The sequence below is a fragment of the Nothoprocta perdicaria genome, unplaced genomic scaffold, assembly GCF_003342845.1.
Source record: "Nothoprocta perdicaria isolate Ctin4 unplaced genomic scaffold, notPer1 scaffold_334, whole genome shotgun sequence".
Classification (NCBI taxonomy): domain Eukaryota; kingdom Metazoa; phylum Chordata; class Aves; order Tinamiformes; family Tinamidae; genus Nothoprocta; species Nothoprocta perdicaria.
The window spans coordinates 151,550-164,257 of NW_020455571.1; the positions used below are offsets into that span (position 1 = coordinate 151,550).

Here is a 12,708-nt window from a genome sequence, read left to right on the forward strand (position 1 = left end):
TAATTTCATTTTCATCCTGAGATTTCAAGATGTTGGCTGAGGACAACTACTACTTTATCATCAGGTAAGGGATACAGCCTATGGCAGAGGAAACACATCGATCAAACGGCATCTGCTAGGAAAACTTAATTCTTTTCCTGTCTTGTTTAGTTGTTTCCTATTAAAAAGTCATCAGACTGGAAGTAAATGGTCCGCCTTTATGAACTGAAAACATAACATCACATCCTCAGCTTAGCAGCATGAAAAAGACAAAATACAAAGAAGATGYGTCTTGTACATCCAAAGGCCAAAAGTTTAAACTTCCCTAATGTGACCAGAAATGATTCTTACCAGCTCAGGAAAATCCCCTTTTGGGGGGAAGACTTTCAGTGCTGGCAGCTTTTGATTGCATGAGGAATATTGTGCAGAAGTTAATTTCTCGAGGCATTTGGATAATCCAGCTGCCAACGCCAATCCGACGGAGGAACCTGAGAAGGGAATGTACAAGTGCATGAGCATTTGTGCAAGGTGATGATTTGGAGGCAGGTTCAAAAACAGCAAATGTTCCCACATTTTACATTACTAAAGAAGAATGAACTCCATCCCCTAATCCTTCTTCCCCTAATCATTCCTCCYTATGTTATTGGTACGCAGCTCATCTCCAGGAACAGAACAAGGAAGGAGTTTGCAGCTAGTTTCATTTGCTGGGCAGTGCTGCAGATGCCAGCTCCACATACTTGCCACTGCAAACACTGCAGGAGAGTATTTTAATCTAAATAAAGACGATGCCAAATCTAGTCTCTTAAAAAAAATGCACAAATGAATTCATTTAGAGAACTAAACAAGCTCTTGAACATGCAGAACATAAGTTTACTGGTGACTTCAATATTTCAAAAACTCCGAAGACCAAAAGCAGAATGACAGGGATTTATTCCTACATAAGCTCAGTAGAGCCTCTTTTATCTGTCTGTCTGTTTGTCCGTATTTCTGAAAGTGCATTTCATCTCCTGTTTTCTCAGGACTGGATTTCCATCCCTAGGACCCAACAGTCCTGAGCTGCTGAGGCCCTCAGAATTTCATTGCTTCTATTCAGAGCCAAGAACATGATCAGCCTTGAACTAATTTCAGCTTGGTGTAGGACATCAATACTGTTAGTAACTATCACAAAGTTTTCGTTGTTTTGTTTTTCATTTTCTAAAGTAAGTCAAGGCATGGGGCTCCTCTGCTTTGCAGAAAGAAGTAACACAGCCTGAACTCGGGATGTTCCTGCATTCTCAGAATCACAGAATCACAAAATATTCACATATTCACATGCCATGCTGAAGGAATGCGCCACAGACGTGAAATCAGATTTAAAAGATCTAATAAGAAATGGGTCTAGCACCAAGATAACATATCCTGTACTGTGAGAACTGGCAAATATGCTYCTTTCCTTTCTGACCTTGTTATCAGTGTATTCCAGCACAGTTAGGAAAAAAGAAAAGTATTTATGTGACCCTATTTTCAGATGTGGCAAAGTGAGGGAAGATCSCTCCATTTCTGGACCTGCAAGAAATAATGTGCAAGAAGGTGTGGGCAGCCAAGCCTTCGTCCTGCCTATCTGCTGGAGGAGGAAGAACAAGCCATGCCCCTCTTCCCCAAGAAGAACAGTGAATTGTGAAACCTTGTGGCATTTTGCTATTTATGTCAAGCATGGCACATATGATCTTTTTTAYAAGGAATGCCACGGAGTTAGTTCCTCCCTTCCCGCTGGATCAATAAATTGTACGGAGATAGAGCAGTTGATTTAGTTTATGGTGATGCTTYGCATCTCCTGGAATATGCCCATTGTCCCCAAAAGTGACAACAAGCAACTACATCCCAAGTCATGGGGAGGGGAGGGAAATGACTGCAGTAGGGATCCGTTGGAATTATGCTGCATTACAAAGCAAGGGAGAAATGTTTCCAAAATCATTAAATTTCTCATTTGTCCAGTGCAGTGATCAGAAGAATCAAGTCAGGGCAAGCAGCAAAAGGCAAAAGGAACACAAAATCAATGGGAAGGGAGGTCAGGAGGAGGGAAGATCAGTGAAATTAGCACTACCCAAGAGTTAGCACTGCCGAACATGTCCAGCCTGACAGCCTTCCCTCCCCTCCCTTTGAAAGGGAGGCTAAGACAAACAATACAATTTTATACCCAATGTACAGAAAGGCAGGGAAGGGGAATGAATAAGCAAATTAAAAGGAAAGCAAAATAAAGATACATTTGTAATGTATGTAAAAATACATGTGTGTAAAAATACATGTATGTAAAAATGTGTGTAAAAATACACACAAAAATGTGCCTGCAGACAATGTTAGAAGAAAATATACAGCAGGTATTTCCCCCAAATGGTCAGAGCGGCACCCAGTCCCGGCAGCCGGCACACTCCTCCTCGACGAAGGCTCACGGCTGCGCCATTAGGAGACGGCGCTACAGGTTGGAGGCCTAATTTATGATTTTCAGATTGCCAGCTGTGACATAATTCATCATGCAGCAAGACTGAGGTCAATATACGTTTAAGTAAAAAGGTTTTCTGTAGGCCTGTGGGGTCGATCAGGAAAAGTTATCACTACCACACGGAGGGAAGCTGGTGGGGAGGGGGTGACCAAGCAGTCAATTCCCGTTAAGTAACTAAGGCTGTTTTATGGCTAAACAGCAGTTTAGTAGCAAAGTCYATCCTAGAGCATCTGAACTGAAGGATTTACCCTTTTGGACAAAAAGATTCCACCAAGTCTCCATGCATCATTCCCTCTGTGCACTAGCCTCTCTTCTTCCCAAACTCAGATTGGATCTAGATTCAAATCCTTGTTTCAAATCCTTGATTCAAATCCTTGTTTCAGAGAGGGAAGATGAKCAATTTAGGAAACTGCTCAACCACGTTCATCAAGTTCAGCCCCAGTATCCCTGCAGATGACAAGAGCATGAGACACATGGTGCTTCATGGCTTGAAAGTCCTGCGTGACTTGGAAGGTGAGGTCTTCCAGACATCAGAGCTCCAGGCTTATTCACATCTACCTTAGTAAGACCCCATTTCCTCACCAAACTGAGGTGGCAGCAGCTCCTTCTCCAGGTGCCAAGATGGGACGCAAGGTATTAAAGTCAGAACAAAGAGCTTGATGTAGGTCCCTGCTCTTCTCCGGCTACACCACTCCAAAGCGGCTGGAATTTACTTAACCTAACTAAGGTCAACAGCAACATGAGGATGCGAAACACAGAAGGGAGAAAGAGCCCTAGCTGAGCAAAGACAAGGAGGGTTGGAGGGTGGGAATGGCTACCAAGGGTGAGCAGGTACTTTCAACAGATTTTACTACTCATGGGAATATGTAAAATGGTGTTAAGAGGTGAAAGCCAAAGAGAATATAGCCCAAAGTGTTCAAGGGATGATCACAGAGAAAGGTATAAAAATCCACCCTCTTGCAGACTGTCTACAGATAGATCCCATAGGTGGAGGAGGTCAACAGGCTCCTGGTGAGATCTTGCTGCTTGTGTGCACAAAAAAAAAAAAAGAAAAAAAAAAAGCCTGGGAAGCTGTTTGCAGGCCAAGTGAGCTTGGAAAGCTGCATTACTCATCAAGATCATCCCAGCGCTCTTCCAGAGAGCGTGTATGTAGCCATGCAACTCAGCTTGGTTTGGCAGGAGAAGGTGGCTGCATAAACAGTGGTTGGAGCAAGCTCCAAAAACAAGACCGTTGTTACCACAAGAGAAGATGGTGCGACATAACAGTCACCAGCGTCCACCAGGACTGAGCAGGACTTAACAAACCTGTGCTCGCTTGCAGCTCTAGGAGCATCCGCGTCTGCTGATAGAGCTGGTGTGTCCTGAGAGGCACCAAGAAGAAATCCAGGTTTCACTTCAGAGCAGGAATGTGGATTGTGAATTTGCAGCTTTAACATAAAACTGCACTCGGACTTGCTGCATAAGTCACTTGCTGTCCATACACAGAGTGAAATCTACTTCCCCTCCAACAACCTCCCTTCTATCAGCATTAGTTTTCTTTTCCTTACAGTAAAGAAACAGCCCAACAGGGAGAGATGATCTCTGCTGCCTAGGGGACTTAGGGGTGCCAAGAGCCCCCCTGCATACTCCTTTGCTGCCCACATCTGCTGAGGTTTCAGCAGCCTCTCCTCGGCACCCATTGCTTTTTGTTCCCGGTTGTTGGGTTATTTCCATTATTCAAATCCGGGTGAAAGCAACACTTACATAAAACTGTTAGAGTGTATTAAAGAAAAACATGGTAGCAGACCTATTTCACACATCAATTGCTGTTGGGAAACAGATACAGATTCTCTGCCTTGCAAAAGCAAAATGTGAAGAAGTTGGGGGTGGGGAGCAGCATCAGCTCCCCAATAACCCAGCTCTTGTGTGCACATGGACGGAAATTCAGATATATACCCAGCCTCTCCAGGCCAAGCAGCTTTATCACAGAGCATTTAAGCAGGATTGAGCACATCAACTGAAAGGTGCACACAAGATTCAAGTATTTTCCTCATTATTATTGCAGAGGCAATAAAAGGTGGGAGCAGCTCATGTTTTCTCCTGGTTTCTAACTTGCGGGAAAGCTCGTTATCAGCGGGGCATCCTTGAAACAGCAACCAAGAGCATTAACTTTTAATATTTAATGTATTCTTCAGGCTCAGGGAGAGCAATGTGAGAAATATCCCGTAAAAATCTATTAGTGTTAATAAAATACCACCCAACAGGTTGTCCATTATCAGCAATTAAAGTTTTCAAAGCAGGTCAGATAACTCCCTGGGATGATTTGTGTGGCCTTCACATCCGTTCTTCTCCTTCTTCCATTTTTTTTTCTGTATTAAAGTTTCTCAACTCTTTCTTTCCTCCCTCCCACAGCCCAGTCGGAGCCCTAACCAGTGAATTATAGCACTAATGAGGTGTTTATACTCTCTGCCCATCAATCACAGATGTGTGTGAGCGAAAGCGCCAGCCGATAGCCGGGAAGTGCTGCAGCGCACGGTGTACGAGACTGCAGCAAGATAAATCTCTTGCTTTTTCCTTTGCTGCTCTTTGCCGCAGGGCAGGAGCAAGCTCGCTCCATCTCGCATTCCCCACCTGCCTCAGAAATGGGGAGACCTTTGTAGCTCACGTAGGGGACCCGTTCCCTTTTGGCTCACTATTATGCAGAGCACCGTGTTCCCAGCAAGGGATATTCCTAAAAAACTAAAGCAGCAGTAGCGCAGGATGCCGTGATGTGAGGCACTAGCTGTCCCCCCATTCCCTGTGCAGTTTATGACTGGTGCTCCTGTCCTCCCTTGTCCTCACCTCCTGCTCTTCTCATTCCCTTTTCAGCGCCGAGGTCTCAATGCGGGTCCCCAGCACCCAGCTCTGCTAACGCGCTGCTGCACCCTGAAGGAGCAACACCAAGACCATAATTAGAAATTAGTTACAGTTTTGTTTCATTTAGTTAAAAAAAAAAAAAGTCTTTCATAGTTAGGATTTGGCTTATTTTCCCTTAAGGAAACATCTTAAGGAAATAAAGGAATAATATGGATTTGTTTTCTTAAGAAAATTAAGGTAAATCTTAAGGAAAAGTAAACCAAAACTTAAATGAACAAACCCCCACTTTTGCAGAGGACCTGAACATTTTTACAACTACACAAACAGAGTAATGGCATGAGGTGGCTCTGGCCTTAACTTGCCTTACACGCGCAGAGGAGGGGACAAATTGGGGTGCAATGCTCCAGAGGATGCCCTCAAGCTCTGCTTGCTGCCATCTCCAAGCTTGCAGCAGCAAAGAGCATCGGACTTGGTGGGACACAGCCCTGTGTAAGACCAGAAAGTCCCCTCTGCAACCATTAGGAAAGTTACGAGCAGACAGAGGAGGTAAAGGGAAGCAGCCTTTGCTCYAGAGCTGCTCTCCCAACATCATCATCCCTGGGGCCGACGGCAGCCTCGGGGCTGCCATTCACTTCATTTGGGAGTGGCGGAGTCTTTTTCCTCCCCAGATTCATGTGCAGGACAGAGGTTTTTAACCTTTTTCAACCTGTAACATCCTAGCACTTTTCTAAAGAAGTTACAAGTCCCTGTGGGGCACATTCAAACTAAGTGTTTGTCATAAAGTGACAAACACTTTAATTTTCTTAGTTATCTTTCAGAGATCCCTTCTCAGTTATCCATGCATCCCATCAGCTTGCTAGCTGAGAGGAAAAAAAGAGATGATTTTCAGAGAAAATAGCCTTTTTTCAGCCCAACTACTGGGCCAAAAACCCACAGGAACCTGYCAGAGGCATCTTGACCCAGTACTTGGGAATAGCTCATCTCCTGGCAAAGCAGATGAGCAGAGGAACATCCTGTGGCCACACCGCTCTTGGTCCTCAGGCAAAGGTACCTGAAGCTGCCTTGGGAATCTCCTCCTCTCAGCCCATCTGCTCTGTGGATATCTCCTGACTTCCGAGCAATGGAGAAGGGATGATAGAGGGAGACAGACACTGGAGTTTGCGGTGAGCAGCAGGGAAGGGGATGTCGCAGCTCTTTTCAGCGGAGCTGGAAGCCTTCCTATTTGGGGCCAGGTGACCAACTTCACTGGTGACCTTCCATCACAGGCACATGGGCAAAAACAAAAGGAAGGGTCTTAAGAGCTAAGCCTCTATTTAGGCACCAAAAGGAGTGGTTGCAGATCTTTAGAAACTTGCCATGCTGAGAAGACGTGGCTCGCAGTCACAGGGTAGGTGTATTCTGTGGTCTTCAGTCTGAATCATCCATGCTGGGGACATGACGAGCGTGCGCTATGGCTCCCTCTGACTCACATTCCTGGGATTCCTCCCTGGGGAAACCAAAGCGTGGGAGGTGAGGAAAGGGGACTGGTCCACAACCACATCTCCTCTCTGGCAGCACAGGAGAGCCTTCTGGACACAATAGCTGGGAAACACTGAATCTCCCACAGTTTAGCTAAAGCCCCAGGGAGCTACTGGGCCAAGAGATCCCCTAAAACATTCACCCTCTTGGAAATCTTGTCCCATTCCAACAGCTCAGGCAACAGCAAGACAGAGAGAAGAGGGATGCCCTTCTTCACCACAGGCTTGAAGGAGGGAGTCTCTTTGGATACGCTTTACATATTCTTTCTGTTGCTGGAATTGAACAAGCAAAATATAATTTGTCCCTGAAATATTCTAAATATCCCTTTCTCCCTACTTTGACCTGTGCAAGGAAATTTGTATGACGAGCTCAGCAAAGCACACATGAATATCATGTTTCCTTCCACCACAGCACTGCAGCCATGGAGGAACAAAGCAACTATTTTACAACACATGCAACTTACAGTGAAAATACATGGAGATGTGCTGACAATGGCCATGAGCATGATGAGACATTGTGTCCGTGCTTGTGCGAGGCCGAAGGCTCAGTGCCTCCTCTGCCCAGTCTTAGTACCCCCAGCTGCCCACCCCACCTGTCTGCGAGGGCTCCGTCTTGCAGCAGGGTCGGCAGAGGAGAACGTGCCTCCATGCACACTGCAGAGCCTGGGAAAAGAGCGGAGAGAGTGGGAAGCACAGTGGTTTATCTGTAGGAATTCCAYGTTTAGGACAATACTAGAAGTCAGCTGAAAGTCATTAAGTTTGGTCACTTAAGTGCTTTTGAAATCCATGCCCCAGACATGAGTCTGAGGCAGCCCTGCTGCAGAGTGACTCACGTGGCAAGCACGCAGYGAGCACACACCGACCCACGCGACGGAACCAGCTGGGTAAAGTGTAAAGCAAAAATAATTCCTAATTAAGGTCACCCTCCAATATGTCATGTGTGATACTGGCGCTGCTACGCTACACATCATTTTTCCTTGTGCTGTAGCCAGGATGGCAAAACACGCACTCTCCAAAGTCAACAAAGGCATTTTGGACATTGCCCAAGAATCCATATGTTGGGCTCCCTCCAGCAAACYGCGAGAGAAGTGACCAGATCACAGCCAAAGGCTGGATTGCAACAGCGGGTAAGTGTGGAGCCAGCGTGGGCAAGCTGCAGGAAAAGGCATTGATTTTATACCACCAATATCACCTCTGCGAGCACTGCTGGCTTCCTTGGGCCTGCTGGATTTGACTACTGGTGGAAGTAAGAGCCAGGACAGGAGCAGGGAGAGGGGAATGAGGGACAAATCATGCCCCACAACTCTAATCCTCCAAAAGCCAGGAATTCAACCCAAGGCAATTGCTTAAGTTCACTTTGTAATCAATGGAGAACAAAAGGCACTGCCAGAATGCAACTTCTCCCATCCGGACTTGAGTGGGATGTTTTTTCCCCGCTTCACTCTCTGGTGACAGAACAAGAAGCCTAGACAGGCTTGGTTTCCATGCTTAACTTCCAGAAGACTAAAACTGGGTGAGAGGAATCCTACCCTAAATGACCTGACCCAGCGAGCTCAGCCAAGCCAGCGACAGCAGCAGGAACAGGACCCGGGGGAACAGTGTCACGTCTCACGCTCTGACACACCAGCTTCCGATCCTGCCACCTCTGCCCAGGCGGATCTCCACCCAATCCCTTGAAAAACCAAGCCAGCTCCTGGCACTAGGATGCCCAAGAGCAGCAAAGTCTCCATTGAAGGAAGCGAGCAGGAACTYGGGGAACACGAGGGCTGAGAGCTGACTGGCATCCCTGTCGTTCCAAACAGCTCGTGCCAAACACGAACGGGGACAGTTTCTCCTGGCATGGCCAGACTGTGGTATTTTAAGCTGGAAGAAGCAGTGGGTGCCAGTGTTTCTCCTCCTGCACCGGGGCCTCCCGGAGGCCTCCCTGTGTGAAGGGGCATGGCTGCTTGAACCCATCCGCCCTTTCTCTCCTTCACCTTTGCTCTCCCTCTGCTGCCCGCCGAGACCTGGGCAGAGCAGGGCTGAACGACGACAAGCGCAGGGCGCCGGGGCTGCGGCGGCCGCCCGACAGCAACAGGGTGCGAGTCACCTCCTCCGTGCCAGGTTACACCAGCTCACTCGCCATGACATCCCTGGCCTCGCTCAACAGCTTCCAGCAAACTCTGCAGACTTGCACTGATACAATTAGTCTGCCTCAGCCCTGGAAAAAGAAAAAAAGCCACGGAAAGCTACACTGAATCCTGCCCCCTGCAACATTCACAGTTTCCTCTCCCTCCTTCCTTCCTTGTGAATTTTTTTAAAATTAGCCTCCCCCTTTTTTTTTCCTTCCTCTTCCCCTATTAGCAAGGGAAAAACACAWGGAAGAAAACAGAGGCAGCTAAAAGCTCATTAATATACTTGACCTTTCGGAAGAAAATTAATTCCAAATTCGCACATACCGGCTGTGTTGCTTGGTTTTGTCAAAACGGTGGCATCATTAGAGAGGAGAAGAGATGGCTCAAGGGGACGGGGTGTCTGCCACCTCAATGGAACTTGCACCGAGTTACTGAGTGCTGGCATAAATAAAGCAATGACATGGGCCATTCTGTCAGCTTTTCACATGAAATTAATCTTCGTTTCGTTGGCTGTGTAAATTTTTATCACCACGGAGTGGGGGGTGATGAATATATCAAARCATCCTGACAGCTATGGCCTGAAAACTCGAGATTGTCTCTGCATCTTAACCGCAGTGCTGCTGGAAGAATCCTCCTTCCCCACCGCTCTCCCTGGGTGTGTGGGTGCGGGTGTACGTGCGCCCGTGCGTCTGCCTGTACGTGCGAGCCATCGGCTGACACTCTTCCGACTTGATGGTGCTCTGGCCAGGGAAGCGCGAGGGCTTTGGGCTTCCCGGCTCAAGGGCAAACAAGTCACTGCTGCCCTCGTCCACGCGGAGTCGCGGCCCAAAACCAGCGCAGGTCCCGGCCTGCTCTGCCCCGCTGAGGGAGGAGCGGCGCGAACGGCTCTCCCGGGCTCCGCAGCCTGTTGTCGCTCCTGTTTTTAGTGCGTGTGCCACGTTGCGGCCCAGGTTTGTTCGACATCGCTGGCTGCCAGCAAGGCAGGGAGGTACCAGCCACGTCTGCAGCGCTGGGAGCGCTCGCGCACGGTGGCCCCTTGCCAGCTAAAGGCCCCCCGGGGCCTTCGGGRGGCCAGCACGGACCCCCCAGGCCCGCGAGCACCAACGCACCGGCACACGTGAACCCGCACCGGGGCTCCATGGCACTAAGCTGAGACTGAAGCCTCTCACACTCCACGGAGCAGCAGGGCAGGTTTCCCAATGTCACTCAGCTCCTTCACGGGCTGCCTGATGGTGGCCAAATATCCCGGGGGATGGCGGTGCCAAGTGACCAGGCCTCTGGCCACTCTCACACATGCTGCATTTTGCATCTCTGGTTAGTCAAGGGCATCGAGTGCTCTTTTTTGGAGCAGTGCAAGGCCAAGGCTGGCACAGTCACTGCCCCCATGAGTGAGGGCCAACATGCTAAGCAGGAATTGTGCTGCTTGCACCCAGCTCCCATCAGAGGAGACAGGATTTGGCCAAAATATGTGTCCCTTCCCAAATGAGCCACATCCTGTCCTGAAACATGCATGCACAGAAGTCTGCACAGCGCTCACCAATGCTATGCAATGAGCGGTGCGTGTCCTGACTTACACGAGCACGGTCGGCAGCACAAGCTCTATCCAGAAGTATCCACATAACACTGGATGGACGGACGGAGGCACATGTTGAACTAGAAATTCCTAATGAAATGCATGTCCTCCCTGAGGGTGCTTGCACGGACAGAGATGGATGCTCACATTCAAGCACACTTGAAGATACCCAACAAGTAACTGTTACTAAAGACTTTCAAGTAAACATATATGGAAATACGTACTAAAGGTCACCTGTAATTTTTAGTTAAAGCATTTACCACTCTAAAGTGATTCTAATGAATCCTGCACTTGAGCACATCTGTGATTAGAACCAGGACCCAGCCACAGGGACCTCAATAAAAGGATGGATGTAAATACATATCCACACAGAGTCATGTCTGAGCGCTTGCGAGGGTCACCATTCCAGCCAGCCCTATTTGTCCCCCAAATCACAGCCCCAGATCTGGTGGTGCTTGCATCCCCCCAGGAAGCACCAGGCCAAAAGCCAGTCTTTGGTCCAGAATTTCTCCCAGGGAGAAAATCGAGTTTGGCAGACACAAAGATGTAGCACTTAACGGCCACCTCGCAGGTGGGCTGAGCTTAATGCAGTTGTGCTGTATGAAATCATCATCAGAACAGCACCTGATTTCAGGTGAATTTTTAGCCTAATGTTTTACTCACCAGCATACTATGTTATCCACATTTGTGTAATTCCCAAGCATCTGCAAAATTACGAAAATGTCACTGATTGCAAAAATGGGAACAAAAAAAGTCAATGTTCCTTCATTTTCCTTTTTTTTTTTTTTCTCAAAATAAGACTCTTCAGCTCGTTTTGGGTTTTTTTTTTTTCTTGCCTTTCATCTGAGTGGCTCTACTCAGGATTCTTCGCTACTGAAGTTGAAAAGTGAGCTCAGACTCTCCTAAACTCTCCAATATCCAGTTATGGACTTAGAAGTAGAAGGAAGATGTTGATAAACTAGACCAAATCTGCCAAGATCCAGCAAGACAGTTGGGACCTGGAGAACATGACCACAAATACAGGCTAGAGAAGACTTTGGGTGCTTCTAACAGTTGCCTTCCAATACCTCCAAGGAGGTTTCCAAGAAGATGGACCAAGGCTCCTTGCTGAAGTTCACTGCAGGAGAATAAAAGACAAAGGTCATAAACTGAAAGAGGGAAGGTCCTGACTGCACAAGAAAAAAAAAAATCACCATGAGGACAATTACACATTGAATCAGAGGCCATAGGGGTTATCAAATCTCTGCCCTGGAAAGTTTTCCCCAGCTGACTGGACAAAGCCCTGAGCAACCTTTTCTGAATTCAGTGCTGACCTACCTTTGAGCAGGAGGTTAGACTAAACCTCAAGAGATCCCTTCAGATCCAATTTATTCTGCGACTCATCTCTCCTCCCCAGGCCTCTCTGCACTGTCTTTGCAGGGGGCATGAAGTGCCTGTAACACGGAATTATTTTTTGCAAGAGAGAAGGTGCACGTRCACTGGTGGTACCGATGTGCACAACGACACGTGTATGCACAAGAGAACTGCTTGGAGTTTGTACAAGGTGATGGTGTGTGCACAGATAAGAGGATTTCAGCCCTATGTACATGCATGTGTGCAACACAGGAACAGCATTTGCGTGTGCATTAGCAAATACACGTCTGGATATTACATGCCTGTTAAATTGCTGCATATATGCACACATATGTGAGCCCAAGAGAAGCAGACAGTGCGTGAGTATGCACATGTGTTTCTGAGGAGCCGTCCCATTTTGGGGARGAAATTAAATGGTGTATGTTTTGTGTTTCCAGCTGCATGGAGCTCACAGAAAAAGATCTCTGAGAAAAGCTGCACTAATGGAGCATCCTTCTCCTGCTTGCCAGCCCTTTGTGGCTTGTTGAAGTAATGCCGTTTTTGAGAGGGGGAAGTCTTATATCTTGAGACAAACCACATACCTCCAGGGTGTGCATCCACCCTGGAAGAGAGTGGAAGTGAGACAAGGGAACAGTCCAAGTCTCTCCGAGGTGTCACTGTGCGCGTGCTGAGTGCAGTGACTCAGGCCCATCGGAAGCGATGGGGTGAGAAGAGAGAGCGAGCTTCCTTGAGAGGGCTTCAGAAATAGAAATAGGACAATCCCAACTTGCTTCCCCTTGAAATCAATCTCTACATACACGAGCAAAGCATCAGGGATCCTCTAATATGCTCACGGTGGGAAAAGTTGTTCAAAATTCT

General features: G+C 47.6%; 1 long non-coding RNA gene across 1 annotated transcript; it reads right to left on the minus strand.

The window, feature by feature from the left end:
- Positions 1-337: 337 nt before the first annotated feature.
- Positions 338-5,311, minus strand: LOC112951052. Its single transcript, XR_003250129.1, has 2 exons — positions 5,279-5,311; positions 338-467 (listed from the first exon to the last, which is right to left on the minus strand). It is a non-coding gene; the product is annotated as an uncharacterized LOC112951052 (long non-coding RNA).
- Positions 5,312-12,708: the final 7,397 nt, after the last annotated feature.